Genomic DNA, 17,091 nt, shown 5'->3' with positions numbered 1-17,091 from the left:
ATTTTGGAAGCAGCTAAGCGCATTTTTTTCGAAATAAAAGGCGTTTAACGCCTTGTCCTCACGTAGCGCTTTGCTCATAACTATATCATTGTCACAGTATCCGTACCACTCTTTTGTTGTGTTTAAGTAAAGAACAACGTTTTACTGAAAAAGAACGTCAAAGAACTTTTTGGTCTGCCCTATATCTGAGCTTATTTGAGTTGCTCTCTCAAACGAGTTGGTTTCGGTGTTTGAAAAACAAAATCTTGCAACACCTTCTAGTCATCAGAACTAACTACTGATGTCACGCTCAATTCGACACGCACAGAAAACGTTCATGTCAAGTAAGATTGACTTCAAGTCCCGCACTCTATTTTCGGCGCGCTCAGAAAACGCACATGTTAAGGAAGATTGACCGCAAGTCTCGAACTCTACTCGGCACGCACATAAAACGCTCATAAATCTCACATGTCAAGTGAGAATGACTTATCGCAGCCTATTCGGTGCGCTCAGAAAACGCACATCTCAATTACGGTTGACAACAAGTCTCAGGGTGCGTTCTTTTGGGAGAATCCGGATCAGGATTTCTGATATGTGGCGTTACGTTTGAGCAAATCCATTTTCAGATCAGTGATCTATCAAATCCACTTTGGATCTGACTTTGGATTTGACTTTGGACAAGGATTCATCGGATCACTAATGTGCAAGATCTAAAGACGGATCATTGCATCATTGATCCAACGTGTTCCTTTGGGCGAAGGATCCGAAACTTATCATTTTGCTCAGCGATGCTCAATTTCAAACAAGTAGGTACTTCATATGTTGACCGGAAAGATTGTTGGCAATCGCTCAACAAATTCTGCGGTAAACACGCAAGAAACTCGATTTTGTAATGTTAAATCGATCGGCCACTGATCGCAGGCATTTAGGGTTCCTAAGTATCCATATCGTAATCAATACTTGCTTCTGCAAGTCAATGGTAGATCTCCACCCGTTCCTTTGTCCATGAGGCAGACCTAGGCAAGTAGCTAAGAGGCGTTCCAAACAGCTGACTGTAGTTCTTGACACAGAAAATGACTTAAGAAATCTGAAACACTGTAGAGTGGTTTAATACGTTCAAAATAATTCTCAACGCGGACATGGCTCTGCCTCTCCCTAATCGAAAGAAAAAAAATAAAAATTCCTCATCTTCACTACTTCTCGCTTCTTGTAGTATTGAATCATCAGAAAGTTCCTCTATTAACGAAACAACAGCTGCTCTATCCGCGGCGGCCATCCTGTTTTCGTTTTTAAATTCAGCGCGCGATTCCGCTGACGCGCTCTACAATTTCGCGCCTGCTGTCATGGTAACTGATCTGATGAACTAAAGCTCCGTTCCTTAGATGCACCCACAGGCGGCCCAAGCTCCAGCTGTGGGATGATCATCTTGCACAATAACAGTCATGGCGATAAGAGTTTGTATGAGAATATTTACGACCGCTCTAAGGAATAAAACAATACGTCAAATTCTCAACGAAAATAATTCACCTTACTTTCACAGCGTATCACTTGTTATCTGACCGTTTACTTTGATGAAAAGAACCCAATTTAGCGAGTTGTCCATTTCGAGGTTTTCAACTTACATAAGAAAAGCCCAAGGCTGAACACTCCATTTCCAAACGCCTGATCCGAGAAGCGAAAAATCCCAGCGCAAAATGACCTGGCGACCACAAATCCAACGCAGAATCCAATACTGTAGTTTCATTTCAATTCACTACAAAATCAATCTTTTCCTTGCATCCGACTAAGCTGCAGTTTGCTTCAAAAATTTCCAGTTTATAGGTTTCTAATAGCCCGCCTACGCATCAACCTTGACACACGACCGTTAAAAATCAGCTTGGTAACCCTGCCTCCGTTTTAACTGAGCCTCGCCGGGGAACACACCGTAACTTGGCACTTGTGTTGCTTGGATTCTGCACCGTGATCTTGGATCACAAATCCTAATCTGGATCCTCCGAAAGAAACGCACCCTCATTCTCTATTCGGCACGCAGAGAAAACGCACATGTCAAGTAAGTTTCACTCAAGTCTCGTGCTCTATTGGGCACGTACAGAAAATGCACATGTTAAGATTGACCTCAAGTCTCGCACTCTATCGGGACTCGGTACAGACAGAAGATTTGTGGATTTTCTCTCCTATTTTAGAACTCTCTCTGGGAAGAAAAAATTTCAGTCTCGCTATGGATTCGACACGTACATGTAGCTCTTTTCTCTAGCAATCTGTTACTGTTGTAATACTGTTACTGTCACTCGTCAGCTTAACTGACAGCTGCGAATAATAAAGCTTGCCTTACCTGACATGAGGTTACACGTTTTGAGGTTAAAGTTCAAATCAGGTCGTAACGAGGTATATGTTTTCGTGAATGATCCCGATATTTTAGGCAAAATTTTAATCCCTGATCCCAGAAGCGATGGGAATTTTGATCCCTGATCCCGCAAAAAATTGTCGACCCAGGAGATTCCCTTTTCATAATTTTCCCTCGTAGTTGTATGACATAAAAACGAAGCTAATTTTGACAACATTTGCGTCAAGATGGAACTGTTTACAATTACTTCTATTAAAAAAATGTTTAAAATATAAAATACCGTTCTGCATACTTCTTTTTTATAATTATCCAAAGCATTAGGTGCCTAAATGAACTCGATCTCCCACTCCTCCTGTTCGACTTCATCGTTTCCAGAATTTAACGTTTCGTCACAATCAGCGCTTGAAAGGGACACGTACTTGACATATATTCTTGAACTGTTCTAATTTGAATTATTATTTTTACTGCACTAAAAATCGAGACTAACTGGCGTGATACTGACTAATATATGCACTTTTTGAAGCTGATACAAAGCGTTTCTCTATTCTAATTAATGCTGTTATTGTTCGTTTTTGTCATGGTTAAAAAAATGTGCATTGAGTACACCATATTTCAAAATAAGAGGGAAATAGAGGTGGTATATTCTGATAGAAATAATTGCCAGTATGAACCTCACAAATGAACTAGTCGTTACAAAATCATTTACCCGGACACTGTAGAGACTGTTTTTGCTGTTGTAAGGAAGGTACTTATATGTTTTTGTAGTTACTTTAATCGAAACTAAGTATTCAAGTGAAAGCTAGTACATCTTTGCGTATTTTGCATGGGTTTATGGCATTTTAGAAATATCATTTTCAGGGTTATTGGAAGATCCTTAAACAGTTTTTAAGAGGCGTTATCATCTACCTCAGACAGCAGTCAAGGTATGTACAAGAAATGTAAAGTACCAGGTCGGATATTTTGAAAAGTTAATTTGAATACAGAACAGCTAAAGTTTTAACTGCTACAGCATTAACTATACCATTTGTTCTTCCTCTGTGTGAGCGTTGAATCCTCTCACCAATACATATATATTTTTTAGGACTATTTAAAAAAATCTGCGAGTTTTCCATGTCTCTTAAAGGGGCATAAATAAAACTTAGCAGGTTTTAACTCGAACAAAGCTGAATCTCAAGGTTCATTTTCCATCCTTATCTTAGTTGGTTTTGTTGTTTCTTGGATTTTTCCCTCGTTCCACAAACAGTTTTTAGCCCAGATCCAAAAAATATTTTCATTCTTAGCATTATAGCATAATCTTGGTCTGTAATTTTTAATCGTAATTTGTCTTACAGGAAAGAACGAGCCAGTGGTAAGGACGATACGATTCTGTATTTTAATGACATTTTGCTACGTATATGAAATTTTCGCTCAAGAATGCAAGGAGAATGAGCATGCCATTTTTGGTATGATGCTTGGAAGACATACCTTCAAAAAGTTGAAATCGTCGATTGCAGTCGAATGTAATCAAGCGTGTAAAGATGATTTTCGATGTCACAGCTTCAGTTACTAAATTTCAGAGAAATTATGTGAACTAAACAACCGCACTAAAGAGGCCAGACCAGAGAACTTTGTACCAAATGCTGAAAGATACTATGTCAGGAGTAATAAGAAAAGAGGTGAGTTTCATCGCACAAAAGGACTTAACACTGAGTTCAAAACTTTCTGAACTGTACGGGTCTTGGTTGGTAAAATTTAAGACACCATAGACAAAAGACATGATAGTACTCCAAATTTCTATTTTCGAAGGCAAATTATTTTCCATGAATGCAAGAGGATAGCGTTATCCGCATTTTGAACATCCGGGCCAGATCTCCAAATATTTTTCTTTGATCGAGAAAAATAATGAAATTTTTTTTACAACTGCACAAAGTAGGATACAAATAACACGTGCATAGAGTACTAATATCCTGCGATATCGTACTAAATTTGTCTGAATAGAACTTACTAATCACTCCCGAACCAGCCAACCACCGCACGCGAAATGCGCTATTCACCCAGGTGTTTTAGACTAACAAGGACAACAACTCATTGGTGCGCAATGGAAGGGCACCGACTTGACATCTTCATACTGAGCTCTTAAAATTTATGTCAAACATTTTGGAAACTCCTGCAGACCTGATACTTGAGCAGATTGTTATTCATGATTGTTTATTTATTAATAATGTACAGTAGCTCACTCTCTTAGCGTCGGACATCCTGTATGTAGTTTTGCTTTTAGATTTCGATTGGATGACAGTGAAAACCATCAATTGTAAAATCTAAGGCATCCGGTGTCAGCTACATATGAACAACAGGGAGAGTGTAAATTAAAGGACGGCCGAATTCGACGAACCTCCCATTTAAATCAAACTCTTTTCATTTTCTTCCATCGTCCAGATGGGTTTATGAAATTACAGATAGAAAATGATGTGCCACGATTTACCGAAGCAATTTTTCGGCATTAGGTTAGTATGAGACCTCCTTGGGAAATTAGGTGCAGCCTGATAAGGAGGTTTATTAATAAGAGATCAACTTGCTGTGAAAAATTTGATATAAATTTTTTATTCAAGATGGGTTTATGAAGGCAGCGAAAACTGTAACTGTCACTATCACTAGGCAGGAGTAAATCAGCGCTTGCCGCAAAGATTCGGAGCCGATTTCATGTACAGACAATGAAAAATTTTTCTTCTGACTATTAATTGCAAAAAAAAGTTCAGCTGCTTTACCAGACTTCAACGTTTAAAAATTGCACTTTGAACATGCGTCTGTATTAACTGCAGTAACTTTAGATGGAATGGGCCGGCGCTTGTGGCCGAGTTGCAAAGGAGAAACGCTGATTAAAGGCGTCACGTGAATTGGAAGTTTTCACAAGATTTAAACTGACAGAAAAAAGAACACTGTACTAAAATTAAAACCGTGAAAATGCAGGCATTCAAAGTGGGTTTCATTTAAAAAAGCCAAGAGCTTTCCGTAGATATCCTTATTTGCTATTTTTCCAAGACGCAGGAATTAAAAAAAAACTTCTCAACATCTCAGGAAAATGCAGTTCATGTTTTAGTCGAACATTAGACAATAAAGCAATTTCCTAAGTGGTTAATTAACAGCATTATTTGGGTGAACAGTATTGAATTGAAAATTTCTTTATCAAAGCCTTCTTATAATTACTGATCTACTGTCTGTTATAAGATATTCTAATTGATTGGACTTGACCTGAAAACCGTAGCTTTTCCTTGAAAGTCAACGGAATCCTGTACATCAATAAAATGGGGAACAGGCCCTTACAATTTTATATGCTAATTTTAATCAACAGAGATCGAAGTTACATCGTCTAAATAATTCTACCTCTTAAGATCTGCTGATTAACACCTCTTTCTCGCAAAATACTCTTATTTTGTTATGCTGGCCGTTGTCTCAATGTTCAAATCCTTGGCACCTTTAAAACTGTAAAACATAAAGTCTAACAACTCAAACTACTGTTTGTATAACATAAAAGAAATTAGGATTGTAATTCACCCCAGGGTAATAACGAATTGGTAAATTGAAAACAAAGTGGTAGGCTTGTGGAATGATTCCCTAAACGAAGTTATAAACTTGAGCTTTTCTGAGAAAGGATGATCTAATCTCTGTAGGACAGTAAAACATGGTATGCATAGGAGATGTAAGGATCCAGGTTCAGATTGTACATCTAAGGACTCATGTAGGTACAAGGACGATCTTAGTTGGTGGAATGATTCGTCTCGTTAATTCTGTTAGCGAACGAGACCTTGACCTGTTAAATGGAAGCAAAAGACTGCCAATATTTGTTCTTTCTCTGTTCAAACGTTAAATTTTGTCAGTATCTTTTTTTATATTTCTTAGGCCATTTTGAAGAATATTAGAGTTTCTCACATCTAAACATATATCAACGCATATAAATAGTATGATAAATTTGTAAGATTTTAGACTTAGTTGGTTGTACAACAAACAAAACTATACATTTAAATCGGAATTTCATGAATCATTTTCCGTCCTGTCTTATTTTCTTTAATCTCAGGAGCATAGCTAACAAAAATCGACAAAAAAGTACTGTAATTTTGATTTAAATTATAGCGCTTTCTTCAACCCAAATTAATCACATTATTTCTTTTTCCAAATTTATCTTAAAGGAGAGACGAACCAGAGGCAATGACGATGCGGTTCTGTATTGTGATTGCAGTGTGCTACTTTGATAAAATTTTCGCTCAAGATTGCAAAAAGGATAAGCACGCAATTTTGGGTATGATGCTTCGAAGACATACCTTCAAAACGATAAAATCATCCATTGCAGCTGAATGTAATTAGGCGCGTAACGATGATTTCCGATGTCACAGCTTCAACTACGTCATTTCTGAGGAACTATGTGAAATAAATAACCGAACTAAGGAGGCCAGACCAGAGAACTTTGTGCCAAATTTTGAGAGATATTATGTTAAAAGTAATAAGAAAAGAGGTGAGTTAAACCATAGAAACCCCTCAGCAATGAGGTGAAACCCATCTGAACAATGATGGCTCTTTAAAAAAGAAAGACCATGGGTGAATGACATGAAATTGGTCCAAATTTATACTTTGAAGTACTTTCCACAATTAAGTGAGATGATACTTTCCAACCGGAAGCCTTTTTCCATCGAGAGCCACAGTAAGCAACAATGAATATTTTGTTCTCTTTCACGTGCGCGCTGTAATAGGTGAAGCAAATGAGTTTGAACGAATGGACGGGGGCACGGATCCCGCAGTCAAAAGTTCATTACGTCAAACTTTCTTTCTCTTGAGTAGATACATAGATTTAGTTTTATTTTTAGTGGGTAAATGGAAATTATAGTTGTTCCTTGAAGAAAACATTTTTCGACTACAGTTCCTCTCGCTTCTATTCCGGAATTTCCCGCAGAAGCATGTGAAGAGATAAAGCGAAGCGAAGAGGGAGAAGCGACCAGCGGCGAGTACTGGCTTTATTCCATCATAACGGGAAAAACAGTTCTTGTTTCTTGCGATATGGAAAGAGAGGGTAACAAAACCGAAGTTTTTTTTGTTCTTGTAGTTGATATCAATATTACATTTTTAATTCCTGTGATGTAGATCTAAAGCAAATGATTTGTTCTGCATTGTTTGTTTCCTTTCACTGAAATCCTCAACACAACCATCACATATAGCGGTGAATATCATGTTATTTTCTCATTTACCCATGACTGTATTACATAAATTATAAAATTGGATATGTCCTACCCAAAGTAAGGATATGGTAGACCTTCGGAGGCCTTTTTTTTTTTTTTTTCCATTTATTTTGTTTTGCACTAATTATTCAGCCCGCCAGTGTTCATGGCCAACTAGAACCTGTCAACACGAATTAGAGACGCGGCGGCGAAACAACTTATGAACGGTAGCTCTTCAATTTCAATCGCGTAAAAATCTCCTGATTTCGATGGCTCGTGAAGATCTTTGCAATCGGTTTGCGTGTAAAACTAGACGAAAGTCCAAGAAAAATAGTCTGGCTGAGAAGAAATTCTACAAGAAACGGCGAAAAAGGTCGCTGAAACAGACAAAGGCTCGTGGTTTGAGGAGCTTTGGCCGCCCGCACTCGATCAAAAAGTTCTATCGCGGCTGCTCAAGCCGTGTTCGACTTGAAATTGCTCATAAGCAGACTTCAACAAGATCTTTCAAGTGCAACTGCTAGATAGTGTTCTACGAAACATGTTTTTGCGAATGTCACCTGGGCCTTTTCAGGTTGCCCCCGTGTTTCAGGGTGTCCAAGTAGTTTCACATATGGTCACCTAAAGGAGGGAAAGGCGATAATTACAAATATTAGAAAAACCAAAAACATTAGAAGCGAAAAATAAAATTTTTGTTTTTAACTTTTCAAGCGTCAAAATGTAGCGGATTGCCTTGAAATCTTTTAAACCTAAATCTCTTAGTGATTAAATACGTTGTAGCTGTAACGATTTTTAGATTTCTAAGAGAGTGCATATTCGTCCCCCTCGCGAACAAACAGGCAGAGGCAAAGAAGGACTTATTGACCGACCAACTTGTTGTTTTTACCAAGTTAATGTCAATTTATATTGTTCATGGATATTATATCCGCTTATATCGACAGATATTGCATTAATTGCACAATCCTATTCTTTTAACCTTTTTTATACCAAGTTAATTTTACCGTCGACGGGAGCAAAGGACACTTTGGCACCATACAGACATTCACAGTTCCACGGACCACCTGCCATCTCATCAAAGCCTGGGGCGCTCGGGGAGGAACACATTCCTACGATTATGGAGACAATCCAGGAACATATTATGGTGGAAAGGGAGCGTTTAAAGCAGGGAAGTTTAGACTGAATAATGGAATTGTGCTAAATATCGTGGTGGGACAAAGAGGAGGACAAAGGAGGATGAAAGCGGTCAAAGTACAAGCCAGACTGCAGCTCAACTTGGAAAATCTGTGGAGGACAAAGCCGGCACTGGAGGAGGGGGAGGAAGTTTTGTCTCTATTTCAGTTAATGTTCTGTTGCTGGCTGCGGGAGGAGGAGGGGTGCGTCGGGTGGATATAATGGTATGGATGGTCAAGTGGCATCAGTAGTGAGGGGAAAGATTCGTCACAAGTTCGAAATGGAGGCACAGATGGGCTGCCATGTGAATGCAATGGTGGTTCAATAGTGGGGAGGTTCACGCGCTGAAGGCTGGTCGGAGGTCAAGCCGGAGGTGTGAATAGTGCTTATAGCGGGGGCCCTGTACCAGGAGCAGTCGGTGGGTTTAGAGGCTGGGGAGGTGGTTTAGAAGATAATAGGGCATCAGATGGAGGTGGTGGGTACTCTGGGGGAGGCAGTGGTACTCATACACCAAGCCGGAGATGGACGAGGCTCGTATCGCAATGAGTAAGACTGTTCAGGTTTGACTGCTGGTAACTCAAATCATGATGGCGCTGTGCAAATGAATGAATGACTGGGCTGAGTTCAATACAATATTTGACTGTCTTATTTGGTTTTCTTTAAGACATTCTTTGTATAGCGGCAAACAGTAGTTCTAGTAGTAATTGGAGGAGGTGATCTACCTTCCAGTCTAGTTCTTGTTTTCATTTTGTCTCAGACTTCAAATCTAATCACCTCAAATCCTCCTATACAGAAAAAGGAGCTGTTTGATGGAATGGTTTATACCAATTATATTTAAAACCTGGGAGATTTCTTGTTAAAGTTTAGATCGTTCGAACAAAAAATAGTGTTACAATCATGACAAATTTGTCCTGATCTAATATTATCAGTAAATGGGTATTGTTTGAAGGAGTTGTAACGTAAGCTAAAAATAGGGTATTTCCAAAGTTTAGTTCAGATTCGCAACAGAGATACAAACCGTCCAGTCGTTTCATCTCCTGTCGATTCTTATCAAAATTAAGACCATTCGTATCCAATGGACGCTGTGAAAATAATTCTCAATTAATTGCTACAGAAACAGACATTTCTTCAAACGTACTTATAAAAAACAGGTTTTATTAGTATGGGTACGTACTAACTCGGCTGACTGAGCGCGAATGGTTCTAACTGGTTACGAATCGACCGGGAGAAAGAAAAGGATTGGTAACAGAGATTCTGAAGGTAATGTGCTCATGAGAAGTTTTTGAGGAATCAACTTCATTATTTTTCGCTTTTGAAATTTGTGCATCTTTCCTAGAACACTCTTCAGAAAAAAAAAAAAGGAATTCTAGCAATCTCAGTTGTAACATAACAAAACTGATATCGCAAAATTTTGTTTTTCTACTCAAAGAGCGCGGATTGTATATATTCTCCTGGCACTTTTTTAGTTCACCTCGGCGATCGACGCTTCAATAGCGTGAAATTTGCTTTTCCCTGACAAATTAATAACAGGTGTCGCTTGTGAACAGATCTATTAAAAAGCTAAGAAAGTTGAGATACAAAATTCTTAAAAATTCTGTGTAGGATATCTTTTTTAATACACTTAGCCTTTTACCTCCATTACAAAGCTACTATTACCGAAAACACGCGTTAAGATGCGATTTTTTCTTTAACAAAAACGAAGTCGGCTGTAAAAAAAATCTCTTTCCTGAAAACTGTCATTTGTTTGAAACCGATTCCGAAGATTATTGCACAGATATTCTGTTTGAACAATTTTCTTCTCCAAGAGGAGCAAGTGCGTTAAGATTTGCATGACCTTGTTCAATTGTGCGATTGTCACTTTTGGAAATGTCATTTTAATTCCGAAACCATCGTGAATCATGATTCTCCCTAATAAAATACGTATTGTTTTATAACGGTGGGATCGCCAACCATTACTTGCCCAGGGATATTTCGTACTCAGTTGGTTTGTGCCCAGCTAAGACCATTCATACCCAGTCAGTTTAGTCGTCCAATGCCCATATGCTGAAAATGTATGATTTCCCTCTTAAATATAAAATAAATATTTTTAAAATATTAAAGCTTAAAAAAAATGAAAAAAAGACAAAGGGGAATAAAGACACAATTTTAAACAATAGGTTTTTCTCTTAAAAATTTCACATTTTCTTTGTGCTAGGAAATGTCGCACGTACAACATCTGTACCACAGGGTTTTTATTGCCACTGAATGGTGGGACAAAATGACAGGATGCAAATGATGATGGCACGCTTGCTTAAAATGCCGAAATTCTGTGTTCTAGATCTTGGAAGAAACTGCGAGAAATCTTGCACAGTGTATCCGTGTTGTTTTTTAAAAAACACTGTAACGTATTTTAACTATGCATTATTTCTGTAATAACCAGAATGCCAAATTCCATCCGCTGATTTTGATCTTCTCCACACTGTGTGGTTCGTGACCTGATTCAACGAAAATTATCGAGGAGGCGCCTGTCCATGACCGTCGACTAAGTAAATCATGCAAGAATTAAGATTGATCAAGCTTATGCAGCGATTCAGAACAACCCAGGATCTTTTTTTTCCTTCCAATTGTTATTAAAACTTAAAACCCAACAGAATTTTGCAAATGAGCTCTGCCACTAGCGCAATGGAGGAAACACATTGATTTGCTTGTGGCTATCACTAATTGGTGTCTAAACTTTCCACTGACAAGCCTTTTCAGCCCGATTTACGCCTGCATTTTGAGAATTTTTTCTTACAAACTGGTGAATTTTTGTTATGCAAATTATGTTCGAAGAGATGGTTCTCCTCTGATCACGCTGGTATAAAAAAGATTGCATGTGAAGTTTCCATATTTTATGCTCTGACTTAATAAATCTTGTAGATTGTAGCAAGAGAAAATTCCATGAGCTATATTATTGCAGTCGCAGCGGTCTAGCTGAAAAAATCAATTTTAGCTTGTGTCGACACAAAAAAAAGAGAATTGGAGAACAATCAAACTATTTTTGAGACATAAAGATAATGAAGGAAAATAAAGGAAAGTTTTCTATCGACAGGAAGTCGAGAGGACCGCTCTTGGCATCTAGCCATGTTTTTCTAAAAATTTGCTCGAAAATACCCTGAGAAATGTGGTCAGAACACCACAGAGTTAGCAATTTTCAATCTATACTATAGAAGAGATGCAAACTATATATACTAAAGAAGAGATGCCCACAGATTTGTGGGCTTTATTGTGCGCGTGCATGTTTACATTTTAATTAATATTTTCTTTTCTTTTGATGCTGCCTATATTTATTGAAACGTATACATGAAGGATCCCTTAGAATAGCGAATAAATATATACAAATGTGATTGGCCAATATTTTTCTAGGAAATTGAGCATTAAATTTTCAGCTATGCAATTTTCTATATAAAAAAAGAAAACGCGGATTCCTAAGGACTGAAATACTTAAATTCTCGTAGAGTCATGCAGAGGTCTAACTATCAAAATGGCTACAAAACTCATCGTCCGACTTAGTTTCAATATTTTTGTTTTAGTAATGAACGAACAATCTTCGCAATTTCTCAACTAATCAAATTTTTTCGCTGCGTTTGGTCTTGAATCCTTCGAAACACTCATATAAAAATAAACTAAAGAAAACAAAAAAAGATTAACAAAATTATCTATTTCGGTAAACATCATTTCATCCAACAGCTTCCTTGTGACGAGCTGTGAGACATCTTTCATATATCCAAATGTGATTGGCTAACTTGTTTCTAGGAAGTTCAGCATTAAATTGACGCTACATCGCAGTCAATAAACTACTGTTAGGCTTCTCGAATTTTTTCAATAGCTTCAAAACATCGAGAGGATCTCTTTTCATCTGGTTTTTGAGGACATGGGAGTTTTTCTCTATTTCTTCTTGATCTCTGTGGCTCTCCCCCTCGGACAAGTTCAATCCTGCCCAGATGGTAGGTTTCAAATCTTACTTAATTGATAAGAAATTTTTATTTTTCTCCTCTAAAATTTTCAGCTGTGCAAATTACTATTTAAAAACAGGAAACGCGAGTTCCCAAGGACTGAGAAAGTTAAATTCTCGTATATTCATGTCGAGGTCTAACTATCAAAATGGCTACACAACTCATAGTCCAATTAAATTTCCATTTTTTTTTTTACTTATAAACGAACAACCTTCGCAATTTCTTCGCTGCGTATGGTCGTGAATCCTTTTGAAACACTCATATAAAAATAAACTGAAGTCTTAACAAGGTCATCTAAAATTAATGACAAGATTTTCGCAAGAAAGATCTTGTAGTTCAGATAAACCTCGCTCTCAGGGAATTGAAACCAAATTGATGTATTGATTAATAATTATTTCTTTACTTTTACATTCTCATGTGGAATAGTTGACATAATTTCTTTATTCAAAACAACTTTTGTAGAGAAATCTTCCACCTTAAAATCATAAAGCAGACAGAGTAACTTTCGGAACTCGAAACTCGATGCATGTTTTCCGCGATATAGCACTCCTTGTGTTTTGTATAGCGCGATATTTAAAGCCCGATGGGCAAGTTTTTCATAGCCAATAAAAACAGAGAGAAAATTGTTGAAATGCAGGGAAAGCAGTTATATTTACAATAATGCAAACGGAGCACTGTCTGCAAATAAGCGGGAACATTAAAACATCCCACTTGACAGGTGGCTAAGAGATACACGATATGGATGTGTAACCATTACCATAGTGACGTTAGTGAACAACTCTTTATTAGTTATTATTTTCATAATTCAATTGAAATCGATGCCCAATGAGGCGAACGGAAGATCTAAGAGCGAATGTTACCAAAGAGTTGTTCACTGACGTCACAATTCAAACATTTGGTGGTAACAGCTGGAAAATCACTTTCACGTACCCATATTTCAAAGTTAAGTAGGTTTGGAGGTTAATCACAGCATACTTCGTTTGGCTGAATATCGATTTATTTTGTTAAAAAATCGATAATAACTGAATTCCGCTAAAATGCCATCTTTGAAGCTCAAAGTTTCAAGCGAATCTCGGAGCGTCGCGTCACAAACTTAAAAAACCTGGACCGATAAAAAGTAACAACTCTTGAAAAGCAATATCAAAATATACGCTGTCAGCAATTTGAACAATTCTTGACCATTTATTTACACAATCTAATTGAATTTATCCGTACTACTTCAAACTTGTTTAAAAACAGATCAAAATTAACCCGTTGTTTAACTATGTGCTACACAAAACAATTGACTGAAAATCTGGCTTTTGGAAGGCGAACTGTGGTTCTTTTCGATCGCCAAAGGATTTTTTGGGGATATGATTCTGGCAACGCGATTTAATCAAATTTTAAAGTTAGATAAAATACGCCGATTCGACGGTGCCGTTAATTAGTCGAAAGTGTACACACACACACGAAAACTCTATTGCTTTGCATTTTACGTCCAATCCATAGCTTATTTAAAATAATATCCTCTTACCTTCCATGTGACTGTTTTGAAGAAGTGGGTTACAGTCCTGAGAGTGTTGCATCGTACATAAAAGCAAAATAACCTGGCAGGATAGTCAACGCCTCCTGATTATGCTCTCACAAATCGTATTTCGGGGTTTCTGATTTGAGGTATCTCTATTCCCATTTTGTTGAAAAGGAAGCTGCAATTACTTCACGTAGGAGAACGTAGGACGTTTGGCCACTTAAACTACAATATCGGTATTGGAGGGTTTTTTGTTATCTATTCAACATGTACACTTTTTATCTACAACAAGCTTAATTGATATGAATGATGAAAACACAAAACAGATCAAAAACGAAATAAAGACAACAATGCAAAATTGGTCTGTGCTTAGCGTGTGTATGTCGTGAAATGGATGCACGAAGGAAGTTTGCAGAGCACGAGAGAAGCGAGTTGCTCGAGGTGAAGCCAAGAGCAATTTTTGGCTTCTCGAGTGCCCTATGAACTTCCTTTGTGCATCCATGACACGATATCAACTCGCTTAGAGCACCAACCAATTATTTTATAACGTAGCGGCTATAACTTATGCACGAAGATAAATTTCTAGTGCAATCGAGTAGGGTTTATCCGGTAATTGCTTATTACCAGAAAACTATCAATAAAAGGCAAGGCGAAAGCGACCAATAAATATTTACTCGGAGACCAAAGCTAGTGAATTCGAATAACTGCTAAATTTACTGCTCAGAAGCAGAACACGAACGAATTTCCTACATTTACGATACCCGCCTATTCGATTCAGCATGTTGGAATCGTATTTTTTTACTAGAATTCACGGCCAGAATGTGTGACTTTGCGTTAAAAATTTAAAAATTCTGAAAACTGCAAGATTTTAGAACAAAATCTTCAATTCAGCAACACTTTTGGAACCTATCACCTCAAATAATACTTACTGTTTTAAAGAAGAGTTTCCAAAGCTGGAAAGCCTCACTTGAAGTAAGGATGCTCAATTTCCTTCTTCACAGCCATAACTCGTACAGCGTTTAGGGATGAAAAAGCGTTAACTCCGAATGTACTTTCGTAGACTGACAGAACTCAGATTTTTTTCTTTGAACAAGTATTATCTAGCTTATTTCCTATTCATCTTGAGCTTCAAAAGTTGTATCTCAAGCGGGATGGAACATATAAACAATCTTGAGAGTTTTTAAACTACTCTGATAGGGTAGACGAAAAACTTACCTGCTAAAGTGAGTTGCTAACCTCGTGTTATATATATATGCTTAGCCATGTGTGCGTCGAGATATACACCATGATGGTTCATTAGGAGTTAGACAGGGCTTGCAAACGCGCGCTTTGTTATAGTAACTTCTAGGTGAGGAGATATGTGATTTGAATTCATTTCTAAAAAAAAGTTGGAAGTTCATGATTGAAACGTCTTACCTCTCACATCATTAAACATTAATTGTAGTTATTAAGTTTTCTGAGGACGATTTTTCATCGGAGTTTGAGCCCATCAATTTTCATACACTTTAAAACTTTTGGAAGTCATACAATCCTTTTCTAGTGATCTTTTCGGCTCGAAAAACCTTAATTATCGATATATACGTCTCCCGCACACGCAACAGCAAGCTTAACAACATCGGAGACCCTCAGAATTGATGACCCATTTCGCTTTTTAATATTTAATGATTTGAATTTTTAGATCAATGCCGTATATTAGCATTTCCATCCACATTGTTCTTCGTGGGAGAACGTCTTGTTAACCACACCATAGCAAACATAAGTGTTATTGATAGGGACACGTGTGAATATCGTTGCTACTTGGACCACAACTGCGTCAGTGTTAACTTTTACTTTGGAGAAAACGGACCAGAAGTACACAACTGTGAACTGAGTAACTCAGCGGCCAAAGAGTATGATAAGGATCTGGTGAAAGCAACGAACTATGTATACCACGGAACTAAGGTACCAGTTGTTCAATGTCAATTGCACAAATCTCTCTTTTAGCAATTCGTGAGAGCTAAAGGGGAACTCTTTTTTTTTTAATTTTGTTTGTTTGTGTTTGTTTTTGTTGAAGAATTTTTGCGCTCAAGCTCCATGCAAGAACTATGGCACCTGCCAGTCGGGATTTACAAGAAAACGATATCGATGTTTATGTGCGTCTGGATTCACCGGCCACGATTGTGAAATAGGTAACTCTTAAAATGATAGAAATCAATTTTGTTTTTGATTTTAACATGATAATCGATTTCTTCAGAAGGTTCGAGATTTAGAATCGGTTGTACTTATGACACATATTAAATATGACCCATTGTGAGGGGAAAGAAGGATGGGGGCGCAATTTCAATTTTTATGCTCTTATTCTCCACTCTGGGTATTGTGTCTTGTTTAGGATGAACAGGAAAGAACTTGAGCCACCTCCCGTAGGTGTTGCATTCATTTTCTGTTTCAAAGACCATCCTGCTTCCCTCAAGTTGCAGTTTCACTCTAGCCCATAATAGGCATTCAGCGCCGGGAAAAGTCGGGTGAAGAATTATCCTCTCCGCAGCCCCTCATTCGACAATGCTGACAAATAGCATAACACATAATATAATTTTAAACATGATGAGAGCGTTCAGAATTTCCACAATTGTAACGGGAATGCTAGTTGTACAAACACCGAGGGATCTTACAATTGTTCTTGTAATCCTGGATTCAGCAGGGATGGTGTTAAGGATAATAAGTGTTAGATAAAAATCAGGAAATTTCTTGAATCCCTAATCATACCAACATGCATGCCAAGGAATTTTCTAGAACATTTTATCACACTACGGAGTCATGATGTAATACTACCAAAATAGTTGTGTTGTAAGCTTCCGGGATGTTCTAGAATACTTTGTTAATGTATATAAGGACTCGTTCGTGTAGTAATAGTTGCTGCTGTCTGGATTTACCAAGTTACAGTGAAAGATTGTTCATTTC

The sequence above is a fragment of the Pocillopora verrucosa genome, chromosome 5 (genome assembly GCF_036669915.1).
Source record: "Pocillopora verrucosa isolate sample1 chromosome 5, ASM3666991v2, whole genome shotgun sequence".
NCBI lineage: Eukaryota > Metazoa > Cnidaria > Anthozoa > Scleractinia > Pocilloporidae > Pocillopora > Pocillopora verrucosa.
This window is presented reverse-complemented; position numbering follows the sequence as displayed.